Genomic DNA, 12258 nt, shown 5'->3' with positions numbered 1-12258 from the left:
CGGCAGGTCATCCCGTAGAGTCCTTCAAGTGGTTCTGGAGTAGCACGCAGGTGATTTTGGCGTGTCCGGCAGGTGGTTCCGTTCTGCTCGGCAGGTGGTTCAGGCGTGGCCGGCAGGTGGTTCCAGTCTGTCCAGTAAGTGTTTCCAGCTTGTCCGGCACGTGGTTCTGTTACGTCTGAGAGGTGGTTCCTGCATGCCAGGCAGGTGACTTTGGACTCTCCGCCAGGTGGTTCTAGCATAGCCAGCTGTTGATTTTGGCCTGTCTGGCAGGTGGTTCCGGCCTATGGAGCAGGCGGCTCCGGCGTGCTCGGCAGGTGGTTCCGGGATGTCTGGCAGGTGCTTCCGGTCTGTCCGGTAGGTGTTTCCGGCGTGTCCGACACGTCCTTCTGGCATGTCTAAGAGGTGGTTCCGGCATGCCCGGCAGGTTATTCCGGAGTGTCTGCCGAGTGGTTCTGGCGTAGCCAGCAGGTGATTTTGGCGTGTCCGGCAGGTGGTTCCGGCAAGCGCGGCAGGTGATTCCGAAGTGTTCACCAACTGGTTGTAGCGTAGCCGGCAGGTCATTTTGGCATGTTCGGCAGGTGGTTCTGGCGAGTCGAGAAGGTGGTTCTGGCGTGTCCGGCAGGTGTTTGCAGTCTGTCCATGACGTGGTTCCGGCATGCCCTCCAGGTGATTCTGGAGTGTCCACCAAGTGGTTTTGGCATAGCCGGCATATGATTTTGGACTGTCAGGCAGGTGGTTCCGGCATGTCCAGCAGGTGTTTCCGGCGAGTTCAGCAGTTGCTTCCAGTCTCTCCGGCATGTGGTTCCGGCACCTCTGAGAGGTGGTTCCGGCATGCCCGGCAGCTGATACCGGAGTGTCTGCCGAGTGGTTGTGGCGTAGCCGGCAGGTGATTTGGGCGTGTCCGGCATGTGGTTCTGGCGAGTCGAGCAGGTGGTTCCGGCGTGCTCGGCAGGTGCTTCCGGGGTCATTGGCACGTGGTTCTGGCATGTCTGAGAGGTGGTTCCGGCATGCCCGGCAGGTGATTCCCGAGTGTTCGCCAAGTGGTTCTGGCGTAGCCGGCAGGTGATTTTGCATGTCCGGCGGTGGTTCCGGAGGGTCGAGCCGGTGGTTCCGGCGTGTCCGGCAGGTGGTTGCGGTCTGTCCGGCAGGTGGTGCTGGGGTGTCCGCCACGTGCTTCTGGTACGTCTGAGAGGTGGTTCCAGCATGCCCAGCAGGTCATCCCGGAGAGTTCTCCAAGTGGTTCTGGTGTACCCCGCAGGTGATTTTGGCGTGTCCGGCAGGTGGTTCCATCGTGCTCGGCAGGTGGTTCAGGCGTGGCCGGCAGGTGGTTCCAGTCTGTCCAGTAAGTGTTTCCAGCTTGTCCGGCACGTGGTTCTTGTACGTCTGAGAGGTGGTTCCGCCATGGCTGGCAGGTGATTCCGGACTGTCCCCCAGGTGGTTCTGGCATAGCCAGCAGTTGATATTGGCCTGTCCGGACGGTGGATCCGGCGAGTCGAGCAGGTGGCTGTGGCGTGTTCAGCAGGTGGTTCCGGCGTGTCTGGCAGGTGGTTCCGTTCTGTCCGATAGGTCGTTCCGGCATGTCCGGCACGTGCTTCTGGAACGTGTGAGAGGTGGTTCTGGCATGCCAGGCAGGTGATTCTGGAGTGTCGGGTAAGTGGTTCTGGTGTAGCCGAAAGTTCATTTTGGCGTGTCCAGCACGTGGGTCGTGCGATTCGAGCAGGTGGTTCCGGAGTGCTCGGCAGGTGGTTCCAGTCTGTCCAGGACGTGGTTCCAGCGTGTCCGGCTCGTGGTCCCGTTACATCTGAGAGGTGGTTCCTGCATGCCCGGCAGGTGATTCCGGACTGTCCGCCAGATGGTTCTCGCATAGCCAGCTGTTGATTGTGGCCTGTCTGGCAGGTGCTTCCGGTGAGTCGAACAGGTGGCTCCGGCGTGCTCGGCAGGTGGTTCAGGCGGGTCTGGCAGGTGGTCTCCGTCTGTTCGGGGTGCGGTTCCGGCATCACACGCACAAGGTTCTGGCACGTCTGAGATGTAGTTCTGGCCGGCCCGACAGGTGTTTCCGCAGTGTCGACAAGTGGTTCTGGCGTAGTTGGCAGGTGATTTTGACATGACCGGCAGGTGGTTCCAGCAAGCCCGGCAGGTGATGCGGAAGTGTTCACCAACTGGTTGTGGCGAAGCCGGCAGGTGATTTTTGCATGACTGGCAGGTGGTTCTGGCGAGTCGAGCAGGTGGTTCCGGCAAGCGCGGCAGGTGATTCCGAAGTGTTCACCAACTGGTTGTGGCGTAGCCGGCAGGTCATTTTGGCGTGTTCGGCAGGTGGTTCTGGCGAGTCGAGAAGGTGGTTCTGGCGTGTCCGGCAGGTGTTTGCAGTCTGTCCATGACGTGGTTCCGGCATGCCCTCCAGGTGATTCTGGAGTGTCCACCAAGTGGTTTTGGCATAGCCGGCATATGATTTTGGACTGTCAGGCAGGTGGTTCCGGCATGTCCAGCAGGTGTTTCCGGCGAGTTCGGCAGTTGCTTCCAGTCTCTCCGGCATGTGGTTCCGGCACCTCTGAGAGGTGGTTCCGGCGTGCCCGGCAGCTGATACCGGAGTGTCTGCAGAGTGGTTGTGGCATAGCCGGCAGGTGATTTGGGCGTGTCCAGCAGGTGGTTCTGGCGAGTCGAGCAGGTGGTTCCGGCGTGCTCGGCAGGTGCTTCCGGGGTCATTGGCACGTGGTTCTGGCATGTCTGAGAGGTGGTTCCGGCATGCCCGGCAGGTGATTCCCGAGTGTTCGCCAAGTGGTTCTGGTGTAGCCGGCAGGTGATTTTGCATGTCCGGCGGTGGTTCCGGAGGGTCGAGCCGGTGGTTCCGGCGTGTCCGGCAGGTGGTTGCGGTCTGTCCGGCAGGTGGTGCTGGGGTGTCCGCCACGTGCTTCTGGTACGTCTGAGAGGTGGTTCCAGCATGCCCAGCAGGTCATCCCGGAGAGTTCTCCAAGTGGTTCTGGTGTACCCCGCAGGTGATTTTGGCGTGTCCGGCAGGTGGTTCCATCGTGCTCGGCAGGTGGTTCAGGCGTGGCCGGCAGGTGGTTCCAGTCTGTCCAGTAAGTGTTTCCAGCTTGTCCGGCACGTGGTTCTTGTACGTCTGAGAGGTGGTTCCGCCATGGCTGGCAGGTGATTCCGGACTGTCCCCCAGGTGGTTCTGGCATAGCCAGCAGTTGATATTGGCCTGTCCGGACGGTGGATCCGGCGAGTCGAGCAGGTGGCTGTGGCGTGTTCAGCAGGTGGTTCCGGCGTGTCTGGCAGGTGGTTCCGTTCTGTCCGATAGGTCGTTCCGGCATGTCCGGCACGTGCTTCTGGAACGTGTGAGAGGTGGTTCTGGCATGCCAGGCAGGTGATTCTGGAGTGTCGGGTAAGTGGTTCTGGTGTAGCCGAAAGTTCATTTTGGCGTGTCCAGCACGTGGGTCGTGCGATTCGAGCAGGTGGTTCCGGAGTGCTCGGCAGGTGGTTCCAGCCTGTCCAGGACGTGGTTCCAGCGTGTCCGGCTCGTGGTTCCGTTACATCTGAGAGGTGGTTCCTGCATGCCCAGCAGGTGATTCCGGACTCTCCGCCAGATGGTTCTCGCATAGCCAGCTGTTGATTTTGGCCTGTCTGGCAGGTGCTTCCGGTGAGTCGAACAGGTCTCTCCGGCGTGCTCGGCAGGTGGTTCAGGCGGGTCTGGCAGGTGGTCTCCGTCTGTTCGGGGTGTGGTTCCGGCATCACACGCACAAGGTTCTGGCACGTCTGAGATGTAGTTCTGGCCGGCCCGACAGTTGTTTCCGCAGTGTCGACAAGTGGTTCTGGCGTAGTTGGCAGGTGATTTTGACATGACCGGCAGGTGGTTCCAGCAAGCCCGGCAGGTGATGGGGAAGTGTTCACCAACTGGTTGTGGCGAAGCCGGCAGGTGATTTTTGCATGACTGGCAGGTGCTTCTGGCGAGTCGAGCAGGTGGTTCCGGCATGCTCGGCAGGTGCTTCTGGTGTCATTGGCACGTGGTTCTGGCATGTCTGAGAGGTGGTTCGGGCATGCCCGGCAGGTGATTCCGGAGTGTTTGCCAAGTGGTTCTGGTGTAGCCGGCAGGTGATTTTGCATGTCTGGCAGTGGTTCCGGCGGGTCGAGCCGGTGGTTCCCGCGTGTCCGGCAGGTGGTTGCAGTCTGTCTGGCAGGTGGTTCTGAGGTGTCCGGCAGGAGGTTCTGGCACGTCTGTGAGGTTGTGCCGGGATGCCCTTCACGTGATTCCGGCTTCTGCCCCAAGTGGTTCTGGTGTAGCGGGCAGGTGATTTTGGTGTGTCCTGCAGGTGGGACCGGTGAGTCAAGCAGGTGGTTCCGGCGAGTGTTTCCTGTGGTTCCAGTCTGTCCGGGAGATGGTTCCGGCTTGTCCGGCACGTGCTTCTGGCACTTCTGAGAGGTTGTGCTGGCATGCCCGGCAGGTGATTCCGGAGTGTCCGCCAAGTGGTTCTGGCGTAGCCGGCAGGTGATTTTGGCGTGTCCGGCAGGTGGTTCTGGTACGTCTCTGAGGTGGTTCCCCATGCCAAACAGGTGATTCCGGACTGTCTGCCACATGGTAATGGCAAGTCTGAGAGGTGGTTCCAGCATGCCCGGCAGGTCATCCCGTAGAGTCCTTCAAGTGGTTCTGGAGTAGCACGCAGGTGATTTTGGCGTGTCCGGCAGGTGGTTCCGTTCTGCTCGGCAGGTGGTTCAGGCGTGGCCGGCAGGTGGTTCCAGTCTGTCCAGTAAGTGTTTCCAGCTTGTCCGGCACGTGGTTCTGTTACGTCTGAGAGGTGGTTCCTGCATGCCAGGCAGGTGACTTTGGACTCTCCGCCAGGTGGTTCTAGCATAGCCAGCTGTTGATTTTGGCCTGTCTGGCAGGTGGTTCCGGCCTATCGAGTAGGCGGCTCCGGCGTGCTCGGCAGGTGGTTCCGGGATGTCTGGCAGGTGGTTCCGGTCTGTCCGGTAGGTGTTTCCGGCGTGTCCGACACGTCCTTCTGGCATGTCTAAGAGGTGGTTCCGGCATGCCCGGCAGGTTATTCCGGAGTGTCTGCCGAGTGGTTCTGGCGTAGCCAGCAGGTGATTTTGGCGTGTCCGGCAGGTGGTTCCGGCAAGCGCGGCAGGTGATTCCGAAGTGTTCACCAACTGGTTGTAGCGTAGCCGGCAGGTCATTTTGGCATGTTCGGCAGGTGGTTCTGGCGAGTCGAGAAGGTGGTTCTGGCGTGTCCGGCAGGTGTTTGCAGTCTGTCCATGACGTGGTTCCGGCATGCCCTCCAGGTGATTCTGGAGTGTCCACCAAGTGGTTTTGGCATAGCCGGCATATGATTTTGGACTGTCAGGCAGGTGGTTCCGGCATGTCCAGCAGGTGTTTCCGGCGAGTTCAGCAGTTGCTTCCAGTCTCTCCGGCATGTGGTTCCGGCACCTCTGAGAGGTGGTTCCAGCATGCCCGGCAGCTGATACCGGAGTGTCTGCCGAGTGGTTGTGGCGTAGCCGGCAGGTGATTTGGGCGTGTCCGGCATGTGGTTCTGGCGAGTCGAGCAGGTGGTTCCGGCGTGCTCGGCAGGTGCTTCCGGGGTCATTGGCACGTGGTTCTGGCATGTCTGAGAGGTGGTTCCGGCATGCCCGGCAGGTGATTCCCGAGTGTTCGCCAAGTGGTTCTGGCGTAGCCGGCAGGTGATTTTGCATGTCCGGCGGTGGTTCCGGAGGGTCGAGCCGGTGGTTCCGGCGTGTCCGGCAGGTGGTTGCGGTCTGTCCGGCAGGTGGTGCTGGGGTGTCCGCCACGTGCTTCTGGTACGTCTGAGAGGTGGTTCCAGCATGCCCGGCAGGTCATCCCGGAGAGTTCTCCAAGTGGTTCTGGTGTACCCCACAGGTGATTTTGGCGTGTCCGGCAGGTGGTTCCATCGTGCTCGGCAGGTGGTTCAGGCGTGGCCGGCAGGTGGTTCCAGTCTGTCCAGTAAGTGTTTCCAGCTTGTCCGGCACGTGGTTCTTGTACGTCTGAGAGGTGGTTCCGCCATGGCTGGCAGGTGATTCCGGACTGTCCCCCAGGTGGTTCTGGCATAGCCAGCAGTTGATATTGGCCTGTCCGGACGGTGGATCCGGCGAGTCGAGCAGGTGGCTGTGGCGTGTTCAGCAGGTGGTTCCGGCGTGTCTGGCAGGTGGTTCCGTTCTGTCCGATAGGTCGTTCCGGCATGTCCGGCACGTGCTTCTGGAACGTGTGAGAGGTGGTTCTGGCATGCCAGGCAGGAGATTCTGGAGTGTCGGGTAAGTGGTTCTGGTGTAGCCGAAAGTTCATTTTGGCGTGTCCAGCACGTGGGTCGTGCGATTCGAGCAGGTGGTTCCGGAGTGCTCGGCAGGTGGTTCCAGTCTGTCCAGGACGTGGTTCCAGCGTGTCCGGCTCGTGGTCCCGTTACATCTGAGAGGTGGTTCCTGCATGCCCGGCAGGTGATTCCGGACTGTCCGCCAGATGGTTCTCGCATAGCCAGCTGTTGATTGTGGCCTGTCTGGCAGGTGCTTCCGGTGAGTCAAACAGGTGGCTCCGGCGTGCTCGGCAGGTGGTTCAGGCGGGTCTGGCAGGTGGTCTCCGTCTGTTCGGGGTGCGGTTCCGGCATCACACGCACAAGGTTCTGGCACGTCTGAGATGTAGTTCTGGCCGGCCCGACAGGTGTTTCCGCAGTGTCGACAAGTGGTTCTGGCGTAGTTGGCAGGTGATTTTGACATGACCGGCAGGTGGTTCCAGCAAGCCCGGCAGGTGATGCGGAAGTGTTCACCAACTGGTTGTGGCGAAGCCGGCAGGTGATTTTTGCATGACTGGCAGGTGGTTCTGGCGAGTCGAGCAGGTGGTTCCGGCAAGCGCGGCAGGTGATTCCGAAGTGTTCACCAACTGGTTGTGGCGTAGCCGGCAGGTCATTTTGGCGTGTTCGGCAGGTGGTTCTGGCGAGTCGAGAAGGTGGTTCTGGCGTGTCCGGCAGGTGTTTGCAGTCTGTCCATGACGTGGTTCCGGCATGCCCTCCAGGTGATTCTGGAGTGTCCACCAAGTGGTTTTGGCATAGCCGGCATATGATTTTGGACTGTCAGGCAGGTGGTTCCGGCATGTCCAGCAGGTGTTTCCGGCGAGTTCGGCAGTTGCTTCCAGTCTCTCCGGCATGTGGTTCCGGCACCTCTGAGAGGTGGTTCCGGCATGCCCGGCAGCTGATACCGGAGTGTCTGCCGAGTGGTTGTGGCGTAGCCGGCAGGTGATTTGGGCGTGTCCGGCAGGTGGTTCTGGCGAGTCGAGCAGGTGGTTCCGGCGTGCTCGGCAGGTGCTTCCGGGGTCATTGGCACGTGGTTCTGGCATGTCTGAGAGGTGGTTCCGGCATGCCCGGCAGGTGATTCCCGAGTGTTCGCCAAGTGGTTCTGGCGTAGCCGGCAGGTGATTTTGCATGTCCGGCGGTGGTTCCGGCGGGTCGAGCCGGTGGTTCCGGCGTGTCCGGCAGGTGGTTGCGGTCTGTCCGGCAGGTGGTGCTGGGGTGTCCGCCACGTGCTTCTGGTACGTCTGAGAGGTGGTTCCAGCATGCCCGGCAGGTCATCCCGGAGAGTTCTCCAAGTGGTTCTGGTGTACCCCGCAGGTGATTTTGGCGTGTCCGGCAGGTGGTTCCATCGTGCTCGGCAGGTGGTTCAGGCGTGGCCGGCAGGTGGTTCCAGTCTGTCCAGTAAGTGTTTCCAGCTTGTCCGGCACGTGGTTCTTGTACGTCTGAGAGGTGGTTCCGCCATGGCTGGCAGGTGATTCCGGACTGTCCCCCAGGTGGTTCTGGCATAGCCAGCAGTTGATATTGGCCTGTCCGGACGGTGGATCCGGCGAGTCGAGCAGGTGGCTGTGGCGTGTTCAGCAGGTGGTTCCGGCGTGTCTGGCAGGTGGTTCCGTTCTGTCCGATAGGTCGTTCCGGCATGTCCGGCACGTGCTTCTGGAACGTGTGAGAGGTGGTTCTGGCATGCCAGGCAGGAGATTCTGGAGTGTCGGGTAAGTGGTTCTGCTGTAGCCGAAAGTTCATTTTGGCGTGTCCAGCACGTGGGTCGTGCGATTCGAGCAGGTGGTTCCGGAGTGCTCGGCAGGTGGTTCCAGTCTGTCCAGGACGTGGTTCCAGCGTGTCCGGCTCGTGGTCCCGTTACATCTGAGAGGTGGTTCCTGCATGCCCGGCAGGTGATTCCGGACTGTCCGCCAGATGGTTCTCGCATAGCCAGCTGTTGATTGTGGCCTGTCTGGCAGGTGCTTCCGGTGAGTCAAACAGGTGGCTCCGGCGTGCTCGGCAGGTGGTTCAGGCGGGTCTGGCAGGTGGTCTCCGTCTGTTCGGGGTGCGGTTCCGGCATCACACGCACAAGGTTCTGGCACGTCTGAGATGTAGTTCTGGCCGGCCCGACAGGTGTTTCCGCAGTGTCGACAAGTGGTTCTGGCGTAGTTGGCAGGTGATTTTGACATGACCGGCAGGTGGTTCCAGCAAGCCCGGCAGGTGATGCGGAAGTGTTCACCAACTGGTTGTGGCGAAGCCGGCAGGTGATTTTTGCATGACTGGCAGGTGGTTCTGGCGAGTCGAGCAGGTGGTTCCGGCATGCTCGGCAGGTGCTTCTGGTGTCATTGGCACGTGGTTCTGGCATGTCTGAGAGGTGGTTCGGGCATGCCCGGCAGGTGATTCCGGAGTGTTTGCCAAGTGGTTCTGGTGTAGCCGGCAGGTGATTTTGCATGTCTGGCAGTGGTTCCGGCGGGTCGAGCCGGTGGTTCCCGCGTGTCCGGCAGGTGGTTGCAGTCTGTCTGGCAGGTGGTTCTGAGGTGTCCGGCAGGAGGTTCTGGCACGTCTGTGAGGTTGTGCCGGGATGCCCTTCACGTGATTCCGGCTTCTGCCCCAAGTGGTTCTGGTGTAGCGGGCAGGTGATTTTGGTGTGTCCTGCAGGTGGGACCGGTGAGTCAAGCAGGTGGTTCCGGCGAGTGTTTCCTGTGGTTCCAGTCTGTCCGGGAGATGGTTCCGGCTTGTCCGGCACGTGCTTCTGGCACTTCTGAGAGGTTGTGCTGGCATGCCCGGCAGGTGATTCCGGAGTGTCCGCCAAGTGGTTCTGGCGTAGCCGGCAGGTGATTTTGGCGTGTCCGGCAGGTGGTTCTGGTACGTCTCTGAGGTGGTTCCCCATGCCAAACAGGTGATTCCGGACTGTCTGCCACATGGTAATGGCAAGTCTGAGAGGTGGTTCCAGCATGCCCGGCAGGTCATCCCGTAGAGTCCTTCAAGTGGTTCTGGAGTAGCACGCAGGTGATTTTGGCGTGTCCGGCAGGTGGTTCCGTTCTGCTCGGCAGGTGGTTCAGGCGTGGCCGGCAGGTGGTTCCAGTCTGTCCAGTAAGTGTTTCCAGCTTGTCCGGCACGTGGTTCTGTTACGTCTGAGAGGTGGTTCCTGCATGCCAGGCAGGTGACTTTGGACTGTCCGCCAGGTGGTTCTAGCATAGCCAGCTGTTGATTTTGGCCTGTCTGGCAGGTGGTTCCGGCCTATCGAGCAGGCGGCTCCGGCGTGCTCGGCAGGTGGTTCCGGGATGTCTGGCAGGTGGTTCCGGTCTGTCCGGTAGGTGTTTCCGGCGTGTCCGACACGTCCTTCTGGCATGTCTAAGAGGTGGTTCCGGCATGCCCGGCAGGTTATTCCGGAGTGTCTGCCGAGTGGTTCTGGCGTAGCCAGCAGGTGATTTTGGCGTGTCCGGCAGGTGGTTCCGGCAAGCGCGGCAGGTGATTCCGAAGTGTTCACCAACTGGTTGTAGCGTAGCCGGCAGGTCATTTTGGCATGTTCGGCAGGTGGTTCTGGCGAGTCGAGAAGGTGGTTCTGGCGTGTCCGGCAGGTGTTTGCAGTCTGTCCATGACGTGGTTCCGGCATGCCCTCCAGGTGATTCTGGAGTGTCCACCAAGTGGTTTTGGCATAGCCGGCATATGATTTTGGACTGTCAGGCAGGTGGTTCCGGCATGTCCAGCAGGTGTTTCCGGCGAGTTCAGCAGTTGCTTCCAGTCTCTCCGGCATGTGGTTCCGGCACCTCTGAGAGGTGGTTCCGGCATGCCCGGCAGCTGATACCGGAGTGTCTGCCGAGTGGTTGTGGCGTAGCCGGCAGGTGATTTGGGCGTGTCCGGCAGGTGGTTCTGGCGAGTCGAGCAGGTGGTTCCGGCGTGCTCGGCAGGTGCTTCCGGGGTCATTGGCACGTGGTTCTGGCATGTCTGAGAGGTGGTTCCGGCATGCCCGGCAGGTGATTCCCGAGTGTTCGCCAAGTGGTTCTGGCGTAGCCGGCAGGTGATTTTGCATGTCCGGCGGTGGTTCCGGAGGGTCGAGCCGGTGGTTCCGGCGTGTCCGGCAGGTGGTTGCGGTCTGTCCGGCAGGTGGTGCTGGGGTGTCCGCCACGTGCTTCTGGTACGTCTGAGAGGTGGTTCCAGCATGCCCGGCAGGTCATCCCGGAGAGTTCTCCAAGTGGTTCTGGTGTACCCCACAGGTGATTTTGGTGTGTCCGGCAGGTGGTTCCATCGTGCTCGGCAGGTGGTTCAGGCGTGGCCGGCAGGTGGTTCCAGTCTGTCCAGTAAGTGTTTCCAGCTTGTCCGGCACGTGGTTCTTGTACGTCTGAGAGGTGGTTCCGCCATGGCTGGCAGGTGATTCCGGACTGTCCCCCAGGTGGTTCTGGCATAGCCAGCAGTTGATATTGGCCTGTCCGGACGGTGGATCCGGCGAGTCGAGCAGGTGGCTGTGGCGTGTTCAGCAGGTGGTTCCGGCGTGTCTGGCAGGTGGTTCCGTTCTGTCCGATAGGTCGTTCCGGCATGTCCGGCACGTGCTTCTGGAACGTGTGAGAGGTGGTTCTGGCATGCCAGGCAGGAGATTCTGGAGTGTCGGGTAAGTGGTTCTGGTGTAGCCGAAAGTTCATTTTGGCGTGTCCAGCACGTGGGTCGTGCGATTCGAGCAGGTGGTTCCGGAGTGCTCGGCAGGTGGTTCCAGTCTGTCCAGGACGTGGTTCCAGCGTGTCCGGCTCGTGGTCCCGTTACATCTGAGAGGTGGTTCCTGCATGCCCGGCAGGTGATTCCGGACTGTCCGCCAGATGGTTCTCGCATAGCCAGCTGTTGATTGTGGCCTGTCTGGCAGGTGCTTCCGGTGAGTCAAACAGGTGGCTCCGGCGTGCTCGGCAGGTGGTTCAGGCGGGTCTGGCAGGTGGTCTCCGTCTGTTCGGGGTGCGGTTCCGGCATCACACGCACAAGGTTCTGGCACGTCTGAGATGTAGTTCTGGCCGGCCCGACAGGTGTTTCCGCAGTGTCGACAAGTGGTTCTGGCGTAGTTGGCAGGTGATTTTGACATGACCGGCAGGTGGTTCCAGCAAGCCCGGCAGGTGATGCGGAAGTGTTCACCAACTGGTTGTGGCGAAGCCGGCAGGTGATTTTTGCATGACTGGCAGGTGGTTCTGGCGAGTCGAGCAGGTGGTTCCGGCAAGCGCGGCAGGTGATTCCGAAGTGTTCACCAACTGGTTGTGGCGTAGCCGGCAGGTCATTTTGGCGTGTTCGGCAGGTGGTTCTGGCGAGCCGAGAAGGTGGTTCTGGCGTGTCCGGCAGGTGTTTGCAGTCTGTCCATGACGTGGTTCCGGCATGCCCTCCAGGTGATTCTGGAGTGTCCACCAAGTGGTTTTGGCATAGCCGGCATATGATTTTGGACTGTCAGGCAGGTGGTTCCGGCATGTCCAGCAGGTGTTTCCGGCGAGTTCGGCAGTTGCTTCCAGTCTCTCCGGCATGTGGTTCCGGCACCTCTGAGAGGTGGTTCCGGCGTGCCCGGCAGCTGATACCGGAGTGTCTGCAGAGTGGTTGTGGCATAGCCGGCAGGTGATTTGGGCGTGTCCAGCAGGTGGTTCTGGCGAGTCGAGCAGGTGGTTCCGGCGTGCTCGGCAGGTGCTTCCGGGGTCATTGGCACGTGGTTCTGGCATGTCTGAGAGGTGGTTCCGGCATGCCCGGCAGGTGATTACCGAGTGTTCGCCAAGTGGTTCTGGCGTAGTCGGCAGGTGATTTTGCATGTCCGGCGGTGGTTCCGGCGGGTCGAGCCGGTGGTTCCGGCGTGTCCGGCAGGTGGTTGCGGTCTGTCCGGCAGGTGGTGCTGGGGTGTCCGCCACGTGCTTCTGGTACGTCTGAGAGGTGGTTCCAGCATGCCCGGCAGGTCATCCCGGAGAGTTCTCCAAGTGGTTCTGGTGTACCCCGCAGGTGATTTTGGCGTGTCCGGCAGGTGGTTCCATCGTGCTCGGCA

This window comes from Equus caballus, chromosome 27 (genome assembly GCF_041296265.1).
Source record: "Equus caballus isolate H_3958 breed thoroughbred chromosome 27, TB-T2T, whole genome shotgun sequence".
NCBI classification, from domain to species: domain Eukaryota; kingdom Metazoa; phylum Chordata; class Mammalia; order Perissodactyla; family Equidae; genus Equus; species Equus caballus.
This window is presented reverse-complemented; position numbering follows the sequence as displayed.